We start from the raw sequence: 24186 nt of genomic DNA, 5'->3' as shown, positions 1-24186 counted from the left end.
ACATGGAACTAAAAAAAGCACAATCTCTTGTGAATACATTAGAGATATCTCTAGAATGTCTAAAATATCCACTGGGAAATCTAATATTTGTGGCCGAAGGGTTATGGACAAAGGCTCTTCACTGAGCAGTCTTCATTTTACATAGCTGGGGTGTAGTTTCCCTTGAAAAGGCAAGGGCATGAACCACCAAAGCTGTTCTGTTCTGTAAGCAAGGAACCGTCAAAGCAAGGCAGAGCTGCAGCATCCTGGATAGCTCCCAGCATGCAACTTGCTCCAACAAGGGCCAAAGATGAAATGAATTCTTAAAACCATCAGGCAGACTCTTTCAACCAGTTCACAGCTCTAGAAAAGAGCACAGACAGGTTTTTGTCATGGGGAACCATGCACAAAGACATCAGAATCAGAGGTAATCCTCAAGTGATCACAAATCATCTACCTCAGAATGAGGTCTATGATTGCCAGAGGGCCTATAATTGTTGTCTATCATAGTCCGTATTGCATAGCATAGCATAGCATAGCATAGCATAGCATAGCATTATATATTATATTAGTTATTATATTATATAATTATATATTATATTAGCCCCTGCTAACTGGGCAAAGAGGCACCTTTTACCGTGGTGATTCTCTTTATTTAGCAGGGGGAGAGTAACTGGCCCTATCCACCCCCAGCACAGTACTTCCAGTGACTGTTGCTAGTGTCTATCTTATGTTTCATTTTAGAATGTGAGCCCTTTGGGGACAGGGAGCCATCTTATTTATTTGTTATTTCTCTGTGTAAACCGCCCTGAGCCATTTTTGGAAGGGCGGTATAGAAATCGAAATAATTATTATATTATATTATATTATATTATATTATATTATATTATATCTCAATATACTCCTAAGAGCATAGATGATCCTATATCCCTGGAGAACCACCAAGCCACTGTGAGATAACTTAAATTAATTAAACTTATCACCTGCTGGTCCTCAGTGAGCTTAGCCTTAGCACAGGTGGAACATCAACTTTCAGAAATATCAAGATTCATGTCAGGCATGTGTCTCCCCTTAGTCTCAGGCAGTGAAGAGAATCTTATTGGCAAGCAAGCTTTTTAGGGGATTAGAAATGATGAGAATCGTACATAGCTAGCAAAATTTTATTTCAGAACTCACACAATCCAGAGCAGTAAACAGCAAAACAAAGATATTCAGCCTGCTGAAGGTTCCCAGACTTCCTGGCGAAATCTGAGGATCCTGTACAATCTAATACAATTATTTTCACATCCTTTCTAAGATCATAGTTGTTTACTCTTCTCTCATTGGATCTTCCACCTGGTCACAAGCATTTTACTTGACCATCCCACCAAGAAAAACCCTGATATTGTTATATTCCACTATGTCAAGTTGCAAGATGTCTGTAGGATTGCTGCATTTTTTTGTTTTTCTGCCTCCATGTTGAAATCCCACCAACATCTTAGCATTAGCCTTTGTTACCTAACTAACTGTTTACCACTTCTCTGCACAATAACAGCAAAACATTTCAATGCAGAAATAGCAAAACAATGGCCTACCATTTTATATCAGCTAATTAGGCCTGCGCAAAAGTTTGGTCAAGCTAAAAACTCTCCATATCAATAGCTATTGCCAATATGCTTCTAGAAATCAGAAACTATCCAATTAAAATCTCCAACACCACAGTGGAATACTGGAAACATTGTGGGCCGGTTCAAATGAACACAGCTCTCTCAATGTCAGTAAAGGACATGCTGACAGGCACTCAGTGAGGAGTGTTCACTGAGGGACGCATGTGAGGGGGTGTTCATTGGAATTGCCCCTCTAAGCATGATACAACCCCCCTATTTAACTTTACATCTAGTTTAACAGAAACCCCCATGATAGAGAGATATGGAGGAGAGCTGGTCTTGTGGGAGCTAGCATAAATTGTCCCCTTTGCTAAACTGGATCTGCCCTGGTTTGCATTTGAATGGGAGACAATTATGTGCACTGTAAGATATTCCCCTCAAGGAATGGGGCTGCTCTGGGAAGAGCACCTATATGCTTGCATGCAGAAGGTTCCAAGTTCCCACCCTGGCATCTCCAAGATAGGGCTGAGAGAAGCGGCTGTGAGTCTGTGTAAACAATACTGAGCTAGATGGACCAATGGCCTGACTTGGTATATGGCAACTTCCTAAGTTCCTATGGTTGGAACTGAAAAGGACAATGCACAAAGCTAGAGAGCAAGACAGAGAGGAAGTGCAAAAAGAAGAAAAGCCATCTCACAGAGATGTCATAAGACATTTTAAAGCCTGAGTCAGGAAGGCACCCTCGTGACTGCAAAACTGTAAGAAACTATACAAATGATAATTTGCTGTGCTTCAATGGTAGCCGAAAATCTGTCGGTTGAGGCCTAGTTTGGTCCTTAGACAGGAAGCAGGAGTCCTACAAGGACAGCAAGGTGCTGGCAGGGATTTCCAGTCATGAAACTACTACGTCTGATCTATTCTTGGACCTGAGCTTCAGCAAAAGCAATTCAGCTGAAAATATGTCTTGTTCATGTTTGCCTTGATGAGCATGCCTGATATCTATTCCATTTGTCAAATTAATCAACTCACTTCTCTGTTATAGATTCGTAAAAACTTATAAATTCACTCAGCCAGAAACTGCCTTGCGTGTTCTGTGTTTCAAACTTATTACCTCAGGTTTTTAAAAAATTGACTTCATAGATTGCCTTCTGATGTGTCCCTCTGGCAGCATGGCAATCCTGCTAAGCGTGGGACATAAACTGGGAGTTCCATGCCTGCCTGCAATGATCACTGTAGACTTCATCAGCTTCCCTGTAGGTAACTCATCTTAGCATCTTTCTGCTAAGACAAAAAGAAAAGCAGATCATCTTATTAAAAGTGTAATACATTAATCCAAGCTCTGAAAGTTTTGATACCATCCTTTGAATGCAACAATGTTAAAGACTGAAAAGTGATGACTAAAATTATAGTAGTAAAGGCTAGTAGTAAAAGCCCCCAAAGTCCTGCTATGCTGCCTCATTGTGGTGGTGGTGGTGTGTTCCTGGGAGGGATGAGCGAAGTACGCTGGGAGGTATACTCCCAGTAGGGTCACCCAAAGCACGAAAGTCATCCCAGTTGCCCAGCTAAAGCAAGCAGGCACCTATATTGGGCAGCAGCGATATAGGAAGGTTATGGAGGCAGACGATCACTTCAGTGACAACAACAAAGGCATCATTTCATACTGTGCAGGAGAAGGCAATGGTAAACTACTACTGTATTTTATCAAGAAAACCACATGGATAGACAAAACGGAATGATTGTCGATGTAGTGCCGGATGATGGGCCCCTCAGATTGGACGGGACTCAACATGCTACTGAGGAAGAGCTGAGGATCTCTCAGAGTACTGATGGTGTTTATGACATGGTTAGACTAAAGCCTTTTGGACGTCTAGCAGCTGATGTTGCTGTGCAGGAAAAGAAAATCCGAAGCTGCAAAGACAGAATTATAATGGGAACGTGGAACATAAGAAGCATGAATATGGGAAGCTTAACACAGTGAAAGATGAAATGAAACAACTACAGATTGACATCTTGGTCATCGGTGAATTAAAATGGATTGGAATGGGACACTTCCCATCAGAAAATCATACCGTTTACTACTAAGGACATAAAAATAAAAGAAGGAACGGTGTTACTTTCACAGTCAGGAAGGATATAGCAATGACAGTACTTGTGTACAATGTGGTCAGTGACCGACTAATATCAATTAGATTTCGTGGACAATCCTTTAACATGACAGTTCTTCAAGTCTATGCCCCAACAACTGATGCTGAAGAAGAGAAATTTGATGAGTTTTATGCTCAAGTTCAGTCTGAAACTGACAGAACATGCAAGCAAGTTGTGATGCTGGTGGTTGGAGACTGGAATGCCAAAGTTGGAAAAGGTAAAGAGGAAAACACAGTTGGCCTATATGGCCTAGGAACCAGAAATGAAGCAGGAGAATGACTTATTAGTTTCTGCCAATCCAATGATCTCTTCATTGCTAACACATTCTTCAAAATCAAATCAAAGCAGCACCTATACACATGGACATCACCAGATGGAATACACAGAAATCAAATTGATTACATTATTGGTGCAATGAGGTGGAATAGCTCAGTTATAACAACCAAGACATGGCCGGGGGATGATTGTGGAATTGATCACGAACTGCTCATGTGCAAGTTCCAAGTCAAGCTAAAGCGGAAAAACAAAGCTATCCAGCTTCCATGATATGATCTTGAGAATGTACCCACCATTTTCAAGGAGAACATCAGGAACCGCTTTGAAGTTCTGAACCTCACTGATAGGGAACCAGAGGAACTGTGGAATGAAATCAAAGAAGTTGTTAAGGATGAATGTGAAAAGAGACTGACAAAGACCAAGAAACAAGAAAGTAAAATAGATGTCAGAACAGACGGTGGAAATTGCCCAGAACAGGAGAAAAGCTGAAGTCAAAAAAGATAAAGAACTCATGAAGGAACTTAATAGGGAATTTCAGAAGCTGTTAGAAGAGACAAGGAGCAACACTACAATTTTATTTATTTATCAAATTTGTACATCGCCTTAAACTTTCATCTCTGGGTGGTTAACAATAGCATAAAACAAGTTAAAACATACCCAAAAATCTTAAAAACAATTTAACAATTTTAAAAAAAACCAGAGATTAAAACCTAAACAATTTAGGAAGCTGAGAAAGCTTGAGTGAAAAGATGGGTTTTCAGTTGTTTTTTGAAAATTGCCAGAGATGGGGAGGATCGTATCTCAGCAGGGAGGATCGTATCTCAGCAGGAAGCCCCTTCCACAATCTCAGCGCAGCGACCAAGAAGGCCCATCTCTGTGTAGCCACCAAACGAGTTGGCAGTAACTGGAGATTTCTCAGATGACCTCAATGGGTGGTAGGACTCGTAGTGAAGAAGACGCTCTCTTAGATACCCAGGGCCTAAGCCATTTAGGGCTTTATAAGTTATAACTAGCACTTTGCATTTTGTCTGGAAACCTATTGGCAGCCAGTGTAGCTCCATCAGTAAAGGAGAAACATGGTCTCTCCGAGATGACCCATAGACCAACCTAGCTGCCATATTCTGAACCAACTGAAGTTTCTGGACTACATACAAAGGCAGCCCCATGTAGAGTGCATTACAGAAGTCAAGTCTGGAGGTTACCAACAAATGTACTACTGTTTTGAGGTCACTGATCTCAAGAAACGAGCGCAGCTGGCGTATCAGCCGAAGCTGATAGAAAGCACCCCTGGCCACCGCCTCAACCTGAGAAACCAGGGAGAGGTGTGAATCCAGAAGTACTCCCAGACTGCGAACCTGTTCCTTTTGGGGAAGTGTGACCCCATCTAGAACAGGTAGATCAAAATTGTCTCTGGAGTTCTGACCCCACACAATAAGTACCTCTGTCTTATCTGGATTCAGCTTCAGTTTATTCTCCCTCATCCAGCCCATTACTGCTTCCAGGCAGGCATTTAGGAAGGATATGCCAGCTCCTGAAGAAGTTGGCATGAAGAAGTAGATCTGGGTGTCATCAGTGTACTGGTAACACCCAGCTCCAAACCCCCTGATGATCTCTCCCAGCGGTTTCATGTAGATGTTAAAAACCATTGGAGAAAGTACAGAGCCTTGAGGGACACCATACTTAAGCTCAGATTTCACAATCTTCAATCAACACCATCTGGAATCTATCTGAGAGGTAGGAGTGGAACCCCTGCAAAACAGTGCCTCCCAACACCCTCAGACGTTCCAGAAGGATACTATGGTCGATAGTATCAAAAGCCGCCAAGAGATCCAAAAGGACCAACAGAGTCATGCTTCCTCTGTCAATTGCCAATTGGAGATCATCCATCAGGCCGACTAAGGCAGTCTCCACCCCATAGCCCGCCCAAAAACCAGTTTCAAATGGTTTTAGATAATCAGTTTCCTCCAAGACCGCCTGGAGCTGAGAGGTCACCACCCTCTCAATTACCTTGCCCAGCCATGAGAGGTTGGAAACAGGCCTATAATTGCTCAACTCTGAGGGATCTAATGCAGGGTTCTTTAGAAGAGGTCTAATGATTGCCTCCTTAAGACAAGGAGGCATCCTGCCCTCCCTTAGAGAAGCATTTATGATTTCCACCAGGCTGTCTACAACAGCCTCCCTGCTAGATAGAACAAGCCATGTTATACAAGGATCAAGAGAACAAGTGGTAGGCCTCACCACTCCAATCAGCTTGTCCACATCCTCGGAAGTCACATAAGAGGAGTTGTTGGGCATCTCCAGTTCAGACATCAAATTAATTGTGGAGTCTCCAGCTAGATTTACAATGACATCTGTAAAGACCTTGAGGATGGAAATAGACACGGAAAAACAAGGCAGGTTTTTCAAAAGATCTCTGAACTCAGAGGGAGGTTCCAACCTCGAACTGGTATGCTAAGGGATGCCAAAGGACAGATAGTAACTGATTCAGAGAAGATCAAACAGAGATGGAAGGAGTATACTGAAAATCTGTACATCAGGGATGTCAACATCCAAGATACTCTAGAAGATATTCCCTACTTGCAAGAACCTCTAGTACGGAAAGATGAAGTTAGATCAGCACTCTGGTCATTATCAAGTTGGAAGGCTACAGGAATTGATGGAATAGCTACAGAAATATAGCAGGTAACAGAAGAAGCATCAGTCAAGACTCTTATGAAACTATGCCAGCAAATTTAGGGAACAACACGGTGGCCAACAGATTTGAAGAGGTCAGTCTACATACCCATACCAAAGAAAGGAGACTTAACAGATTGCGCAAACCATTGCACAATATCCTTAAATTCACATGCTAGCAAAATAATGCTCAGGATCATCCATCACAGATTAGAGCCCTATGTGGAAAGGAAAATCCCGGATGTTCAAGCTGGTTTCAGAAAAGACAGAGGAACAAGAGAAATCGTTGCTGATGCACGCTGGATAGTTGAGAAAGCCAAAGAATACCAGAAAGAAGTCTATATGTGCTTTATTGACTACAAAAAGGCCTTCGATTGCATCAACTATGTCAAGTTGTGGAATATCCTTAGAAAAATGGGCATCCCAGAACATCTCATTGTTCTCATGAGAAACCTATACATGAGGTAGGAAGCCACAGTCCAGACAGAACATGGTGAAACAGACTGGTTCCAGATCAGCAAAGGAGTAAGACAAGGCTGTATACTTTCTCCTTCTTTATTCAATTTATATGCTGAACATATACTGAGAGAAGCTGGATTGGAAGATGAGCGTGGTTTTAAAGTTGGAGGAAGAAACATCAATAACCTGCGCTACGCTGATGACACCACTCCGATAGCTGAGACTGCAGATGATCTGCAAGCTCTAGTAATGAAAGTCAAGGAGCACAGTGGAAAAAATGGGACTACAATTAAATGTAAAGAAGACTAAACTAATGACAATGGGTACAGCAACTAGCCTCAGAATTGACAATGAAGACACTGAAGTGGTGGATAGCTTCTGACTTTTAGGATTGACCATCAACCGTCAAGGATCCAGCAGTCAAGTAATATGCTGCAGACTAGCACGTAGTAGGGTAGCAATGAAGGCCTTGGAAAGGATATTTAGATGCCATGACGTGTCTACACCTACAAAGATTAGAATTGTTTGGACAATGGTTTTTCCCATGACACTCTATGGATGTGAAAACTGGACTTTGAAGAAGCAAGATAGAAAAAGCATTGACGCTTTTGAACTTTGGTGCTGGAGAAGACTTTTGAGGATACCATGGACAGCCAGGAAAACAAACAAATGGGTCATAGAACAAATCAATCCAGAATTTTCACTTGAGGCACAAATGACTAGGCTCAAACTATCATACTTCGGACACATTATGTGAAGACTTAGCTCCCTTGAGAAGCCCATAATGCTGGGGAAAGTTGAAGGAAAGAGAAGATGAGGATGACCAGCAGCAAGGTGAATGGACTTGATTACAACAGCAATGAATGCACCATTGAGACCTTAAAGGCCAAGTTGAAGACAGATCATCCTGGAGAGAATGTGGTCGCTAAGAGTCAACACCAACTTGATGGTACTTAATCAATCAATCAATCAATCAATCAAAGGCTAGAAATAACTGCTATTTCTCGCTTTATAAAAAAACAAAGATTTGATTGCTAAGAGCCAAACTATGCTACAGATCTGTGATGAGATCTCACAATTCCCCCCGCCCCTTACTTCAAAAACACAGGATGAGCTGCTAATTAGTGTAGGTAGGCAGTTCTAGGAAAGGAGGTTGTTTAATTTTTCCTGCCACATTGCTTTCCTGATTTGAATCCCCCTAATAGCAAGCCTATTATTAGATCAGCTGAGAGGAAAGGCCAGGCACAACACTGCCGTAAATTGCTACTTGGTAAATGATCACCCTGTGATCTAGATGAATGCAAGTATATCCATTCACTTTGTTGAATGAATGTTTAATGGTACAACCACAGCCCTAAGCATACTTATGTGGAAGTAAGTTCCAATATACATAAATTGGATTTATATTATTTTACTTCTTTTGCTATAGTCCTTTCTTATCTTTACTGTCTTGTTGAAGAATAGAGGTTGATCTATTCTTGATCTAAAAGATAAGCTCTTGCAAAACTTCATTGCCACTAGTACAGTTTAGTACGTGTTAGAGAAGAAATAAACATGTTGTAGCATCTGAATTAAAATAACTACAGCAAAAGAAATAAAAAGGCCATCAATACGTGTCAGAAGTCTTAGAGAAGTGACCAGTCCTCACATAGGCAATTTGACAAGGTACATGTAATAAGTCTTGACAGGGAATGAGTTGTGGTTCAGGCTATAAAATTGTGATCTTTCCTTCTTTACCCTGCTCCTGCTTTCCTTCAGTTTGATATTTTATTCATTTCCTAAACCTTGTAAGATGGTGTGTGATGTGTTTTTCAACTTTTTGAAAGCCGCATTAATCCTAAATAAGTATATCTCCGATCCGACATTCCCTTTTAAAGATAACTTCTTGAAATACAAGGGGCAAAATTCTCTACTGATATAGCTAAGCAAAATTCAAATATAGCTGTAGGCTGATAAAAAAAACACACCAGTGTTTTTGAAGATCAAACACCACAATTTCACGTTATTGGGTATCAGGTGAGGTGTCCAGGGTTTGCAACTAAAAATGCATTTGTAATTGTCTTTTGTCTTTATTTTCCAATTCGTTTTTAGGAGCTTTAAAGATCTGTTGTAACAGGACTCTTGTTACATTTAATAAGTGCCATGTTGATTGGCGTCCTCTAAGTAGGCTTTTCAGTTTGCCTGTGGGGAAATTTAATATAAAAACATTCAACATTCTTTTATTAGTGTTTTTTACTATTCCCAGTCCCATCAGACCTTTGGTGCAAGCAGTGTATTATTGAAAAGCTTATCTGTAAGAAGTGAGCCAAGGGGAAATTCAGCCTTTATTAATATTGACATCATGTTCCTGCACAATGGCTGTCTAAAGAAACTTTTCAATTGGATTTCAGCCTGCTTTGATGCTGTTGTAAATGGAAACAACCAAATGCATGATTTAACATAGCAGCAAAGTATGCCATACATACTCTATCTCAAAACACCGCATTCAAAGAAATATATACACAATATTTCTAATTCAGTTCTAGGCAAAAGAAATGAAAAGGTTATTAAGAGATTTAAGAAAACAAGAGATTTGATAACATGGAAGAATATTTTAAAAATTATCAGGAAAGCGAAACAATTTAGGTTGCATTGATAAATTTATTTGTGTCTTGATCTGGGATGTATCCTCCACTGGCTTCAGCATTTAATGGGTTGGATCCTGGGATAAAGGCTGTTGTGAGCATGCCCTAAAATTGAACTGAGAAGGTTGTATTCTACCAAGCCAAAAGCAGCTCACCACCAGTCATCTGTGGGCTCAACAAACCTGCTGTTTTTGCTTCATACTTGGGACTGCAAAACCAGGGGATTGTCAAGCAGCTGGCACTACATGACTGGTAGACTGGGTTTGGTTTGGTCTGGCTTGGTTTGGTGGGTCATAAATTGTGCAGCATGCTCTAAAGCAGGAATTCTCAACATTGGGTCCCCAGATGCTACTGGACTTCAACTCCCATAATCCCCAACCAAAGGCCAGTGGGGTGGGAGATTATGGGAGTTGAAGTCCAATAACATCTGGGGACCCAATGTTGAGAATCTCTGCTCTAAAGCAATTTAATCTCTTGCTCTCTCTTGATTGTGCCCTATGAAGCACAGATTACTTGTTGGCTTAGATGATACGATATCATCCTGTATTGACCTACAAATTACTCTTGAAGGTGGACTGTTTAAAATGCACTTATTACACCACGGATGGCTCTCTAGGAACTTAAGTATGCTTTTGAATGCACTAAATGGAAAGATTATTATCTGTGACTCTCAGACCTCAGCCTAAATGCTGTTCCCTGGCCTATACTGCTGGCTTAATTTCTTCTGCTGTTTTATCACAATAGTCTTGTTAGTATGATAATCAGATGACTTCATGCTAAGTGAGAAAGTGCACTGTAATAATGTGTTTTGGAATATCAAATGTTCCAAAAATGTTGTTGTTGGGTCTGGGAGAATACAATTGGATGCACAATGTAGATTGTTTTTTTAGTCTTTTAAAAACTTCTCCCTGTTTGTTATGCCCGTGAATTTCCAGCAAGTGTACTGAGAGCTTAATGGAAGGTCTAAGAGGAGCAACAAACAAAAGGACCAGGGCAGCAAGAAACAACAATAAAAAATTATTAGATCAGTTTCAAGCTGGCCTTGAGAAGTCACAAGGTCTGTGTTGACACTCATCCTTTATGCTAGAAATGCAATATGCCAGGTAGAGAAACTGTCATGGGGGAACTTTGGTGGGTGGATTTGAAAGAGGTGGAGGCCATTTTAATGTCAGAACTAGCAGGAGGTATTTAAGTCAGCACTCTTGAGTGGCAAACCAAGCTTTATTATTACTTAGACAGAGTATTTTTTAAAAGGCTTTCCATTTCCCCCCATGGCCCCTTAGGGCCATTGTGGCTAAATGAAATATGTTTCTGATAAGAAATGGGAATTATGAATCCCAAGATTTACATTATAACCCTACCTCCTGTTAATGTCAATATTTTGCAATTCCCTTGGGCTGCGATCTCAGTGTCAGCAGATGACACAATTCAGAATAGTTCCCCATTGCTCTAGGGCCATCTTTTTCTGTATGTTCCTGGGGCATGCTGGGATTTCTGCCCACCAAGGATGTCCATTTAACATGGCATTTTTATGATCTGTTTTTGCTTACACCACATTTAAATGAAACCACTTCAGGAATGCTGACTGAAGTTAAAAGCACAATAAACCACGTGAAGTGTTTGGATTGCTCTTGACAATAAACAGACTGTATCCTATCTCAGTGTTTCTCAACCTTTTTGGAGTCAAGGACCGCTAAATTCCTCGTGCAGAGTTTCAAGGACCGCTACATTCTTCATGCGCAGTTTCCCAGACCAGCAGTTAGTAAAGGAGTTTCAAGTTTAAGTCTATCTATCTATCTATCTATCTATCTATCTATCTATCTATCTATCTATCTATCTATCTAACAGACTTCTATACTGCCCAAAACTTGCATCTCTGGGCAGTTTACAATTAAAATAATATAAGCATTAAAATCATTAAATTTGGAATCTTTTGCAAACATGGAATATTAGGGGTTCTCAACCTTGGGTCCCCAGATGTTGGTGGACTTCAACTCCCATAACCCCCAACCACAATGGCATTTGGCCATTATGGCTGGGGATTATGGGAGTTGAAGCCTAATTAATTATGGGAGTTAAAGCCTGGGTGAACAAATATGCCTCCAGTATGTCTTCAGTATGTGTGGGGTGGGGGTGCTTGTGATTAATCAATGGAGAGGGGATGTTGAGCCATTAGAAAAATTCAAAAACTACGAAGCCAACATACAAGCAAGCTTTTGAATTCCCCAAAACTCTTCATCAGGCTGGATGTCAAGCAAAGCAAAAAAGAGGTGAGGAGAGGAGAGCTGGGCAAGTTGTCAGTAGAGGCCAAAGTCTACAGTTTAACCCTCTCTTGATGGAGGTGGAGTTTTAGCCGGAGTTGTGTAGTCGCAGGGCCGGATCCAGACCACGTTAGTCAGGACCACCCACTGAAATTAATTTAGTCATCTCTCATTTGTGTCAATGCTTCTTGCTCATGATCAAGCCAAGGCAGCCTTCCTCCCTCCCTCCACTGCTTAGCCCTCACCGCGGCGTGATCTCAGCCAGAGGTTGTCCCCCCTGCCCGGTGAGGTCATAAAGGGGACTGCCGTCTTCCACCGGCGGTGCAGACCAGGGGGTTATAGGGGGCCAAGGGACCACAACGCCCCACCAATGCAAGAGGGAAATGGCATTCCCTCTCAAGGTGCCTTGGCCGCAACAGGCAGCTGGTTTTAAATCGGTTGGGATCGGACACGAACCCTGGGCATCAAATCCCCAGGATCACTTCATTGCAGTGCCATTCATCCAATGAACCTTTTGCATGAATGCACAAAATGGTCTCTTGCCTCTCTTCTGCATCATGCTGCCTCCCTCCACCACTTAGCCCTCCCTGGTACATGTGCTTGCTCCCCCTCCCCGAGGAAGGTCCACTTGCACTCCCTTTCTGTAAAGCCCGAGCCAAGGTGGCCCTCCTCCCTCCCTCCACCACTTAGCCCTCACCACAACATGATCCTGGCCATAGGTTCCACCCCCTGGCGAGGTCACAAAGGGGACTGCCGTCTTCCACAGGTGGTGTAGACCAGGTGGTTACAGGGGACTGAGGGACCACAACACCCCACCGATCCAAGAGGGAAACAGAGTTTCCTCTCAAGTCGCCTCAGCCACAACAGGCAGCTGGGTTTCAATCAATCAACCTTTGGCTGCAAATAATGAGCATGCAAGAACCAGCAGCCCTTCAAGTGGTGCCCACTGCCATACCTTTTCCTCGATGCCCCCACGCCGCATACAGTTTGAAGTTGTAAAGATAAAGATAGCTGTAGGAAGATCTCAGCAGCACGTGGAGGCAAGACGGAAGCAGGGTCCCATGCCTCCATGATACTCCCTCTTCCATGCCATGTGCAAAATTGAGGAAGTGAGTGCCTTGATTGCAGTTGTTGGGGGGTGGGGAGTTGACTTCCAGTCAGGGACCGGCACTCAACCCTTCGGGGACCGGCAGCGGTCCAGGGACCGGTGGTTGAGAAACTGTGCTCTAGAGTGATGATACAGTTGGAATGAGCTATGGAGTAACTGAGCATTCAATAAAGCCTTGAGCACATGTTTCTTCGCAAGATAATAATTTATGAACATATGAAGCTATCTTATACTAAGTCAGATCATTGGTCCATCTGGCCCAGTATGGTCTTTTCTGACTGACAACAAGGATGAGGTGTGGTGGAGGCCTTTTCTAGCCCTGACGCTTGTGGACAGCATTTCTTTCCGGATTGTTCTTATCATACTTTACTGCCATAATGCAACAAGTGGCCAGTGACCTGGTAACAAATTTATTATCAGCCTAGTACTAAAACCAATAACTCTATAAGTGAATTGTACAGACTGTACAACCCCTGCTAACTGGGCAAAGAGGCACCTTTTAAATGTGGCGATTCTCTTTATTTAGCGGGGGGAGAGTATCTGGCTCTATCTACCGCCAGCGACTGTTGCTGGTGTCTATCTCATGTTTCTTTTTAGCTTGTGAGCCCTTTGGGGACAGGGAGCCATCTTATTTATTATTTCTCTATGCAAACCGCTTTGGAAACTTTTGTTGAAAAGCAGTATATAAGTATTTGTTGTTGTTGTTGTTGTATTTTAAAATTATTGAAGAATATCCTCAATTTTCCAGAGCCACAAAATAATTTCTAGTCTCACATTGCCTTCCATTATGCTTTCAATTTCAATCTTTTGTAGTCATATACTGAAAAGTGAAATGTAAATGCTCTTCTTTGCAAATTTTTGCTCAGATATAACAAATACTTTTCATAAGAGTGACTTAAAAAACAAAACATACAGAGCGGATTCACACATAATGCAGAACCTGAAGAACCTACTTGCTAAATTGATAACCAACTTGTCTGTGACTGTCTGAACCAAACATCAAGGCAAGAACCAGAGGTTCACTCGGGGCATCAAACTGAGATGTGTAATCAAGATTTGAAGGAAGCTTGCCAAACCAAGTGATGCTCATCCCAAGGGCCATGCTGTCTGAACCCACACTCTTCATGAACAAATGGTCCATTCCATACGAACCAGCCCCCTTTGCAGTGAGGACCAGTGGCAGTGAGGCTGCTGGTGTAGGGAAGGCTTGCCAGTTGAAGGGCAGTGCAAGATAGGCTGGGATAGCAACCACGGTCTTGATGGGAGGCACAGACGGGGGTGGGGGGGTGGGGTGTACTTCTTGCTCAACTCAACTACTTTCAACAAACAGAGATTTGTGACTGTCTGCATTGCCAAGTTCAAGTTCTCTCCTTATCTTAAGCTGGGCGAACCTGCAGGTTCCCTGCTATGAGTGAACCTGGCCATAGCCACAGTGAAAACGTAGAAGTCCTTATTCCCAGTGGTGATGCCAAACTATAACTGAGTACAATTCAGAGGTAAAATCTGACAGGTTTGGAGTGTTGCTTCCCATCCAAGCCAGACATTACAAATCAAAGGTTCTTTTTCAGATTTTCATCTGAGTTGGAGAGAAAAAGTCCTGCATCCCTTTCTCATTCCCATTAATCCCAGCATTAACACATTCCATGCCATATCTTTCTCATGGCTTGAGCAGCAGTAAAGGGGAAATGCAGACCATCACCCCCTCCCTGTTGCCTGGAACAATGCAATGGGAACAATACAATGCCTGATACAAGATATGCTGGCAACTGTAGTTCCCCCCCCAGTATTGCTAGAAAAATGAAAATTCTGCACTTCTTGTGCGTAATTAATGAATTAATCTATTTATTTATCACATTAATATATCTCACCAAACACAAACATCTCGTGGTGTTTTGTGGTACAGGTTCATTATTGACTGCCAGGCTTCAGGGAGAGGAGTGCTGCCTTTGGATGAAATGCCGAACTCTGGGTCCAATGGACCCACGGTTCCGCATCCCTTCCCCCCACTCTCCCATCTGCATTCAGATGAAATGAAGAGTGATCAAGCTGCAGTCATGCTTATTGCAGAGAGGAAGGAAAACTGCCTGCCGGGGGTTCTTTCTTTAAAGAAGGACAGCCCCAGAAGCCAACGGGAGTGAGGGAGGAGCTTCCATGAGGGGGAAATTGCGGTGCCAGCATTCGGACGTAATGCTGGCACTGTACAACCAGGATTGAAGGGGGTGAAACTCCACTCTGAACCAAATTGGGATTGGAGTTCGGGGAGGGTAATCACAGGTCCCCTTTCTCCCTTAACTCCAGCTTCCTGCATTGAGGAAAAGTAAAGGGGCAGGAGGGGGCTTGGAGTGGAGGCAGTCAGGAGTGTATGGGATATATGTATGGTTGGTTGTAGGAGGGATCAGATTGGAGCCTGTAATGCTCTGAATGACATCATTAGGGATGTGATAATCTGAAAAAGACTTAGAATTGGGTTCAAAAAGAGAAGTATTTTTCCAGCTGTGAGGCAACAATTCATTTTTTACTAGCACAATTCTAAGCCTGACTTGGAGGAATTCACCAATTACACCCATTTAACGAGAGATGACCACCTGTTTAACTAGGGATAGGGATGACAAGGACTCCATGACAATCTACTGAAAAGAGCATTGTGGTTATACTTCAAAGATCTACAGAGTTCCGTCCTATTTGGCCATGCACTCAGTTTTGACATATTCTGAGGTCAATTGTGAGCTACTACTGAGGGCTGTTGTGTCAACAAGACTGTTTAAAGGCTTCGGCTGTTACAAATGAAGTAGGACACATGCATAAATACCATAAGAAAATGATGGGAGTAAAAGTATGTAGTAATATTTTGGAAGGCCCCAGCTATTGCAGCATCTGAGGCAGAGTGCAAAATGCTGCCGTGCCCCTCACCTGGCCCTAGTGATGGCCAGACCACTTTCAAAACCAACCCTTACAGACTTTGAAAGTGCATGGGGACCAGGGAGGAGGGAAGGTTGCCAGTGGCTTTCTCTCCTCTCCTCTCCTCTCCTCTCCTCTCCTCACCTCATGCTTTTTGCAAGCTTTTGAAGGAGTGTAAGAAGGGACATTCCTTACAAAATTTGCAAGGGTCAAATTGGTCTGAAAGAGCTACTTTGGTGGTGACAGTGGGGGGCATCTTCTGCCCTGCTGGCACCCCTGTAATTTATCACCTGAGGCTGCCTCATGAAAGGGCTGCCCATGGACCTAAGTATAATATATTCTACAAACCTACCTCATCCATGTGCTTTCTAAAAATAACCTTGATTATTCTATCTCCTATTTAAATGTGTAGAGCAAGGTAGGGGTATGCACAAAACCAGTTTGTCTGGTTTGGTTTGAGTCCTAATTGGACTCGAACCAAACCAGGAATGTTTGGCTTTGTGCCCCACTAACAGACTCCTGGCTCAGTTTGAATTCAATCTAGTTCGGGGGTTTTAAGGTGTGTTTTGTTTTAATTAGAACTCACCGCAAGATCCAGGGGTGCTTCAGGATGTGTGTGTGTTTGCCCCTCCCCCTCTAGCCTCCCCCCACTCTCCAAAGAGCCATTTCAACCTGGTTTTGGGCTGTTCAAGCCCATTTTCAAGTCATTCTGGCCCTTCTTCCAGTGGCAGTGGTTATCTTGGAGGCTGCCACACATGCGCCCTGGCCATTTGTGAGGGGAGGGGGGGTTGACACGAGGTCAAGCCAAACCAGGCCCAGTCCAGCTTGAGGATAAGCCCTAGAGCTGGCCTGATTCAATGGTGAACTTCGAGCCAGTTCCCACATCCCTAGAGCAAAGGCTTTTGGGAGGGCTATGAGGTGGAGACCAGCTTCCGAGTGGGCTATGGGGTGGAGACCAGCTTTCGAGTGGGCTATGGGGTGGAGAGTGCCTTGGTCGGCCTGATGGATGATCTCCAATTGGGAATTGACAGCGGCTCTGTTGGTCCTTTAGGACCTCTCGGCGGCATTCGATACTATCGACCATAGTATCCTTCTGGAGCGTCTGAGAGGGCCGGGGGTGGGAGGCACTGCTTTGCAATGGTTTCATTCTTAACTCTTGGGCAGATTCCAGATGGTGTCTCTCAGGGACTGTTGTTCTTCAAAAACTGAAATATGGTGTACCTCAGAGATCTGTATTGTCTCTGATGTTGTTTAACATCTACATGAAACCGCTGGGAAAGATCATCAGGAGATTTGGTGCAGGGTGTTATCAGTATGCTGATGACACCCAAATCTATTTCTCCATGTCAGCATCATCAGCAGAAGGCACAACCTCCCTAAATGCCTGCCTGGATGGGCTGGATGAGGGATAACAAACTGAAGCTGAATACAGATAAGATTCACCTCCAGTCTTGACTACTGGTCACCTCCAGACTTTACTACTGCATTGCGTTCTATGTGGGGCTGCCTTTGTATGTAGTCCAGAAACTGCAGTTAGTCCTTTATGTGGCAGCCAGGTTGGTCTCTGGGTCAAATTGGAGAGACCATATCACTCCTATCTTAAAACAACTACACTGGCTGCCAATAAGTTCCTGGGCAAAGTACAAGGTTTTGGTTATAACCTATAAAGACCTAAACAGCTTGGGCCCTGGGTATTTAAGAGAATGTCTTCTTTGCTATGAACCGCACCACCCATTGAGATCATCTGGAGAGGTTCGTCTGCAGTTGTCACCGGCTCGTCTGGTGGATACTCAGGGACGGGCCTTCTCCATTGCTGCCCCAAGGCTTTGGAACACACTTCCTCCTGAAATAAGAGCCTCTCCATCTCTTACAACTTTTAAAAGGGCAGTCAGGATGCATTTGTTCACCCAGGCTTTTAATTAGGTATTGTTTTAATTGTGTTTTGATAGTTTTAACTCGTTTTAACTCGTTAAATTTTAATTGTTGAAATATGTTAATCTTTTTATTGGTTGTTTTCATTGTCTTGTAAACTGCCCAGAGAACTTGTGATTTGGGTGGTATAGGAATATGCTAAATAAAATATAACAACAACAACAACAACAACAACAACAACAACCCCCAGTGAGGCACTACCTTGGCGTGGTTGTGGGGCTTGTGTGCTCTGAGGAAGGTGAGAGCTATGCCAGAGGTCCAACCATACTGGACAGGTCTCACCAGAGGAGCCAGACAAAGAGTGCCTCTCCCATCAACAATATGGTGAGATGTAACTTTAATAAATCTATACCGGATCGGTCGTCGCCCGGGTCAACAAGGACCGCGCCAGGTGCTGGAGTCCCTGGACATCTGGTGGCAAGTGGGCAACAGGACTCAGGATCTTCAGTTGAGCAACCAGGGCTGAAGACAGCAAAGATACTGGAAGAAATGTCGCTTAACCGAAAAAAATATATACGAAAAATGCCAACAAGGAAATAATGACCTGCTATTACAAGTCTAGTCCAACTAGAAGAGGTTATTTAAAAAGAATGTACCAAATTTGGAAAGAGAAGCATCCAGATACAGATATAACAGATATAACAGAACCAGAGAAGATTCATAATAAGAAATAAAGTATTCACAGAAGTTGAGCTGGAAGAACTGCAAAGAGCCACACAGGCTCAAGATATGGAAGAAGAATTACCACCAACTGAAGCAGTTGCTCAGGCGCAGGTGGAGGAGGTGTTGGAAATCGAGGAAATCGATCGGTCGTCGCCCGGGTCAACAAGGACCGCGCCAGGTGCTATAGTCCCTGGACATCTGGTGGCAAGTGGGCAACTGGACTCAGGATCTTCAGTTGAGCAACCAGGGCTGAAGACAGCAAAGTTACTGGAAGAAACGTCGCTTAACTGAAAAAAATATACAAAAAATGCCAACAAGGAAATAATGATCTGCTATTACAAGTCTAGTCCAACTAGAAGAGGTTATTTAAAAAGAATGTACCAAATTTGGAAAGAGAAGCATCCAGATACAGAAATAACAGAACAAAGGCTAGCAGACCAGAGAAGATACATAATAATAAATAAAGTATTCACAGGAGTTGAGCTGGAAGAACAGCAAAGAGCAACACAGGCTCAAGATTCACCTCAAAAACCCAAATGCCGTTTAACAGAAAAGCAACAAGAACTAAAGCAAAAAATAACTGAGCACATGAACCAAACAACCACCAGGGTTCGACTTCCAGCTCTAAAAACAGTTGCCAAAAAACAACTTGCTCAGACATTAAAAGATGTCAATGCTGCACTTGCAGAGATAACAACCAAGAATTTGCAAGAAACAAACCAACTAATGTACAGTGCAGCAACAATAACAACACAAGAGCTTGGATATAAGATCAGTGGACCTGTAAAAAAAGAAAGCAGTACATCACCTAAATGGATGATTAGATTAGAAAATAAAATCTCCAGGCTTAGATCAGATGCTAGTAAATTGAAAGATATGAAAGACAAGAAGCTGAAGAATGAAAACACCAAACAGTATCTGATCCAAATATACCACCTAGATTCAAGGAAAATTAGAGAAGTCCTGGAAATAATAAAGCAGTAAATAACAGCAGTGTCAAAGAAGATTAGCAGGTATGAAGCCAGAATTACACAACACAGGCAGAATCTCCAATTCCAGTCGAATCAGAGACGTTTCTACCAAAGCATAGAAGGAGAAACTGCAAGAAACATAGAAACACCAAATAAAGAAGAAACAGTGCAATTCTGGGGAAAATTATGGGACAATCCAATAGATTATAATAAGAAAGCAGGCTGGATGAAAGAGGTCAAAAAATGTAACCAACAAATGCAAGATCTAATAATAACACCAGAATTAATAAGTGAAAGAGAAAAGAAAATTAAAAATTGGACTGCGCCAGGCGATGATGAACTGCATGGCTTTTGGCTTAAACACCTAACAAGCCTTCATAAACAACTATCAAAACAGTTCAATCACATTTTGCAAGGAGGTGATATTGAACAATGGCTAACAACTGGGAAAACTCATCTCATCATGAAAGACTCAGCAAAAGGTGCAGTTCCAAGTAATTATAGACCGATAACCTGCCTTCCAACCATGTTCAAATTATTAACTGGAATAATAGCAGATGAAATGATGCAACACTTATTAACTAACAAACAGCTTCCAGTTGAACAGAAAGGAAATTGCCCGAACACCAGAGGCACAAAAGACCAGCTGCTGATTGACAAAATGATTTTAGAAAATTGCAAGAGAAGAAAAACCAATCAAAGTGTTGCATGGATTGACTACAAGAAAGCCTCACATTCATTGCCTCACACATGGATACTAAAATGTTTAGAAACAACTGGTGTCAGCAAAAACATTCAGATATTTATAAAAAAAGCAATGAGCATGTGGAGTACACAGTTAACAATCAATGGCGAGACACATGGACAGGTTAGCAGAGGCATTTTCCAAGGGGACTCACTATCCCCTCTGTTGTTTGTAATCGCCATGACCCCACTTTCACAAATACTAAACAAAACAGGCCTCGGATACCAAACATCTAAAACATCAAGTAAAATCAACCATCTGCTGTACATGGACAATCTGAAGTTGTATGGAAAGTCCCAGTCAGAAATCGAATCACTGCTAAGCACTGTCCGTATATTCAGTAGCGATATAGCAATGGAGTTTGGACTAGACAAGTGTGCTGCATTAATAATGAACAGAGGGAAAATAAGAAAAACAGAAGGAATAGAACTGCCCAATGGAAGCAAGATCAAGAACCTGGAAGAAAAAGAACACTACAAATACTTGGGCATTCTCCAGGCTGATAACATCGCACACACTGAAGTTAAAAGAAAAATTGGAAGTGAATACATCAGGAGAGTTAGAAAAACCCTAAAGTCCAAACTCAATGGCGGGAACACCATACAAGCCATAAACACCTGGGCTATACCTGTTATCAGATACACTGCAGGAATAATAGACTGGACCCAGGCTGAGCTAGAGATGCTGGATCGTAAGACCAGGAAAATCATGACCATCAATCATGCTCTGCACCCCCGCAGTGATGTAAATAGGCTCTACCTCCTTCGCAGCTCAGGTGGAAGAGGAATGCTGCAAGTCCATCAAACAGTAGAGGAGGAGAAAAGAGGCCTTGAAGAATATATCAAGGACAGTGAAGAAGATGCACTTCAAATGGTCAATAACGCGAATCTATTCAACACCAATGAAAGAAAGCAGGCCTACAAGAAAGAACAAGTCGAGAACCGAGCAGAAAAATGGAGAAATAAGCCCCTGCATGGTCAATATTTGCACAATATAAGTGGAAAATCAGACATCACCAAGACCTGGCAATGGCTTAAGAATGGCAACTTGAAGAAAGAAACAGATGGTTTAATACTGGCTGTGCAAGAACAGGCGCTAAGAATAAATGCAATAAGAGCAAAAGTCGAAAAATCCACCACAAACAGCAAGTGCCGCCTTTGTAAAGAAGCAGATGAAACCGTGGACCACCTAATCAGCTGTTGTAAAAAGATTGCACAGTCTGACTATAAACAAAGGCATGACAAGGTAGCAGGGATGATACACTGGAACATCTGCAAAAAATACAAGCTACCTGTAGCCAAACTTTGGTGGGACCATAAAATTGAAAAAGTTGAAGAAAATGAAGATGTAAAAATATTATGGGACTTCCGACTACAAACAGACAAACATCTTCCACACAATACACCAGATATAACTTTAGTCGAGAAGAAGGAAAAACAAGTGAAAATAATCGACATAGCAATACCAGGGGATAGCAGAACAGAAGAAAAAGAAATAGAAAAAACCACCAAATACAAAGATCTACAAATTGAAATTGAAAGGCTGTGGCAGAAAAAGACCAAAATAATCCCAGTGGTCATTGGCACCCTCGGTGCAGTTCCAAAAGACCTTGAAGAGCACCTCAACACCATAGGGGTCACAGAAATCACCACCAGCCAATTACAAAAAGCAGCTTTACTGGGAACATATTCTGCGACGATATCTATAACAACAGCAACAACACTGACAATAAAATTCTGGCATCCCAGGTCCTTGGGAAGGACTCGATGTCTGGATAAAACAAACCAGTCAATAACACCTGTCTGACTGTGTAAACAAGAAATAATAATAATATAAATAAGGGTACATACTGAGCTGTCCCTTAGTGGCTACTGCACAGCTGTAGTCTTGTCACATCTGATGTTCAAGCATCTTTGCATGGATCAAATAAGTCTCTTGCCTGTAGACTTTTCAGAGGCATCTGGTGGGCCACTGTGTGAAACAGGATGCTGGACTGGATTGGGCCTGGGACCATTTCAGCAGGGCTGTACTTAGCTGCCCAAAGTAAAACCAAAGCATGAGTGGGGCTGCATAGCTTCTGCTTCTATGTAACTTCAAAATTGTATTTATCTCTTCCATCCCCACCCTCACACTGTTACCCACCCCAAGGTTCTGAGACTGCATAGGTTAGAGATCTGAATTTTAAAATGCACAACCTATTTCATGAAGGTAACATCTGAAGAGGTCCTTATCTGTGCTTTTTAGTCTGTGATGACACTAGCACATGCAAGGTGAAGAAACAGCGTATGTGAACTAGCCATTTTTGACTGATATATCCTGCTCTTCCTTTGCAAAGCTTAAAGTGGCCTCCAGTAGTCTCCAAACCATCCCCATAAGGTCCACTGATTGGGCCCAAACCCATTTTGATTCCACAGTGGGTGCTCCCAGACCATTCACTGTTTGTATAGTGAGAATTTCTTCTGCATCCTTCCTTCTGCTTCATAATGCATCCACAGTTTCCCTATAACAATTTCTTATGCTGCTTTCCACCCTGCACTTGGACAACGTGGCTCCTACGGCCTGCTGTCAGCAAATGTGAAAAGTTTGTGTTACCATACCACACTATGTTGTTTCATCATGTCCACACCGGTCTGTGATAAAAAGGTACAAGTGGACGTCAGCTGTTCCTGTTAATAGGTCAGCAAGTCCGGAGGTTCCCTACTGCTTGTAATTATGAGCTGATCGGAGCCCTGTTGCTCGGCCATTCTGACTCCTGAAAAGCTGCCTGCTTTACTTTCACTAAGTTGTCTTCTTATCTACCTCCATCCTTTTGTGAATCAAACACAAAAACCCTAGAGTTGTGCTCACATGTTTGTACACAAACTGCGGGGCACAGCACAGTGCCTTGTTTTGGGGATTGTAATTTTTATCCCCTAGTTAATTAGCATTGCACTAAAGAAGCTGCCCACTCCAGTTACAGAGCAGAATGCAGAGTTTAGTTGTTGCAGCTACAGGTGAAACTCGGAAAATTAGAATATTGTGCAAAAGTCCATTAATTTCAGTAATGCAAATTAAAAGGTGAAACTGATATATGAGACAGACGCATTACATGCAAAGCAAGATAAGTCAAGCCTTAATTTGTTATAATTGTCATGATCATGGCGTACAGCTCATGAAAACCCCAAATCCACAATCTCAGAAAATTAGAATATTACATGGAACCAAGAAGGCAAGGATTGTAGAATAGAACAATATCGGACCTCTGAAAAGTATAAGCATGCATATGTATTCAGTACTTGGTTTGGGCCCCTTTTGCAGCAATTACTGCCTCAATGCGGCGTGGCATGGATGCTATCAGCCTGTGGCACTGATGAGGTGTTATGGAAGACCAGGATGCTTCATTAGTGGCCTTCAGCAATTCTGCATTGTTTGGTCTCATGTCTCTTATCCTTCTCTTGGCAATGCCCCAAAGATTCTCTATGGGGTCAGGTCAGGCGAGTTTGCTGGCCAATCAAGCACAGTACACTGTATACTTTTCAGAGGTCCGATATTGTTCTATTCTACAATCCTTGTCTTCTTGGTTCCATGTAATATTCTAATTTTCTGAGATTGTGGATTTGGGGTTTTCATGAGCTGTACGCCATGATCATCACAATTATAACAAATTAAGGCTTGACTTATCTCGCTTTGCATGTAATGCGTCTGTCTCATATATCAGTTTCACCTTTTAATTTGCATTACTGAAATTAATGGACTTTTGCATGATATTCTAATTTTCCGAGTTTCACCTGTATTTAGAGAAGACACATGGAGATTCTTGTAGAACTAAATACGAAGTCGATTTATTGGTGAAGTACACTTTGGACCTAACCCTAATCTATAGAACT

The 24186-nt window shown here is 42.4% G+C and overlaps 1 pseudogene; it reads left to right on the top strand.

Moving 5' to 3' along the window:
• The first annotated feature begins 6374 nt into the window (after positions 1-6374).
• Positions 6375-7049, top strand: LOC128350144 (uncharacterized; annotated as a pseudogene).
• The last annotated feature ends 17137 nt before the right edge of the window (positions 7050-24186 follow it).

Source organism: Hemicordylus capensis, chromosome 3, assembly GCF_027244095.1.
Source record: "Hemicordylus capensis ecotype Gifberg chromosome 3, rHemCap1.1.pri, whole genome shotgun sequence".
NCBI classification, from domain to species: Eukaryota; Metazoa; Chordata; class Lepidosauria; order Squamata; family Cordylidae; genus Hemicordylus; species Hemicordylus capensis.
The sequence above is the reverse complement of the archived record's forward strand: the minus strand, read 5'-3'. Positions and strand labels throughout refer to the sequence as shown.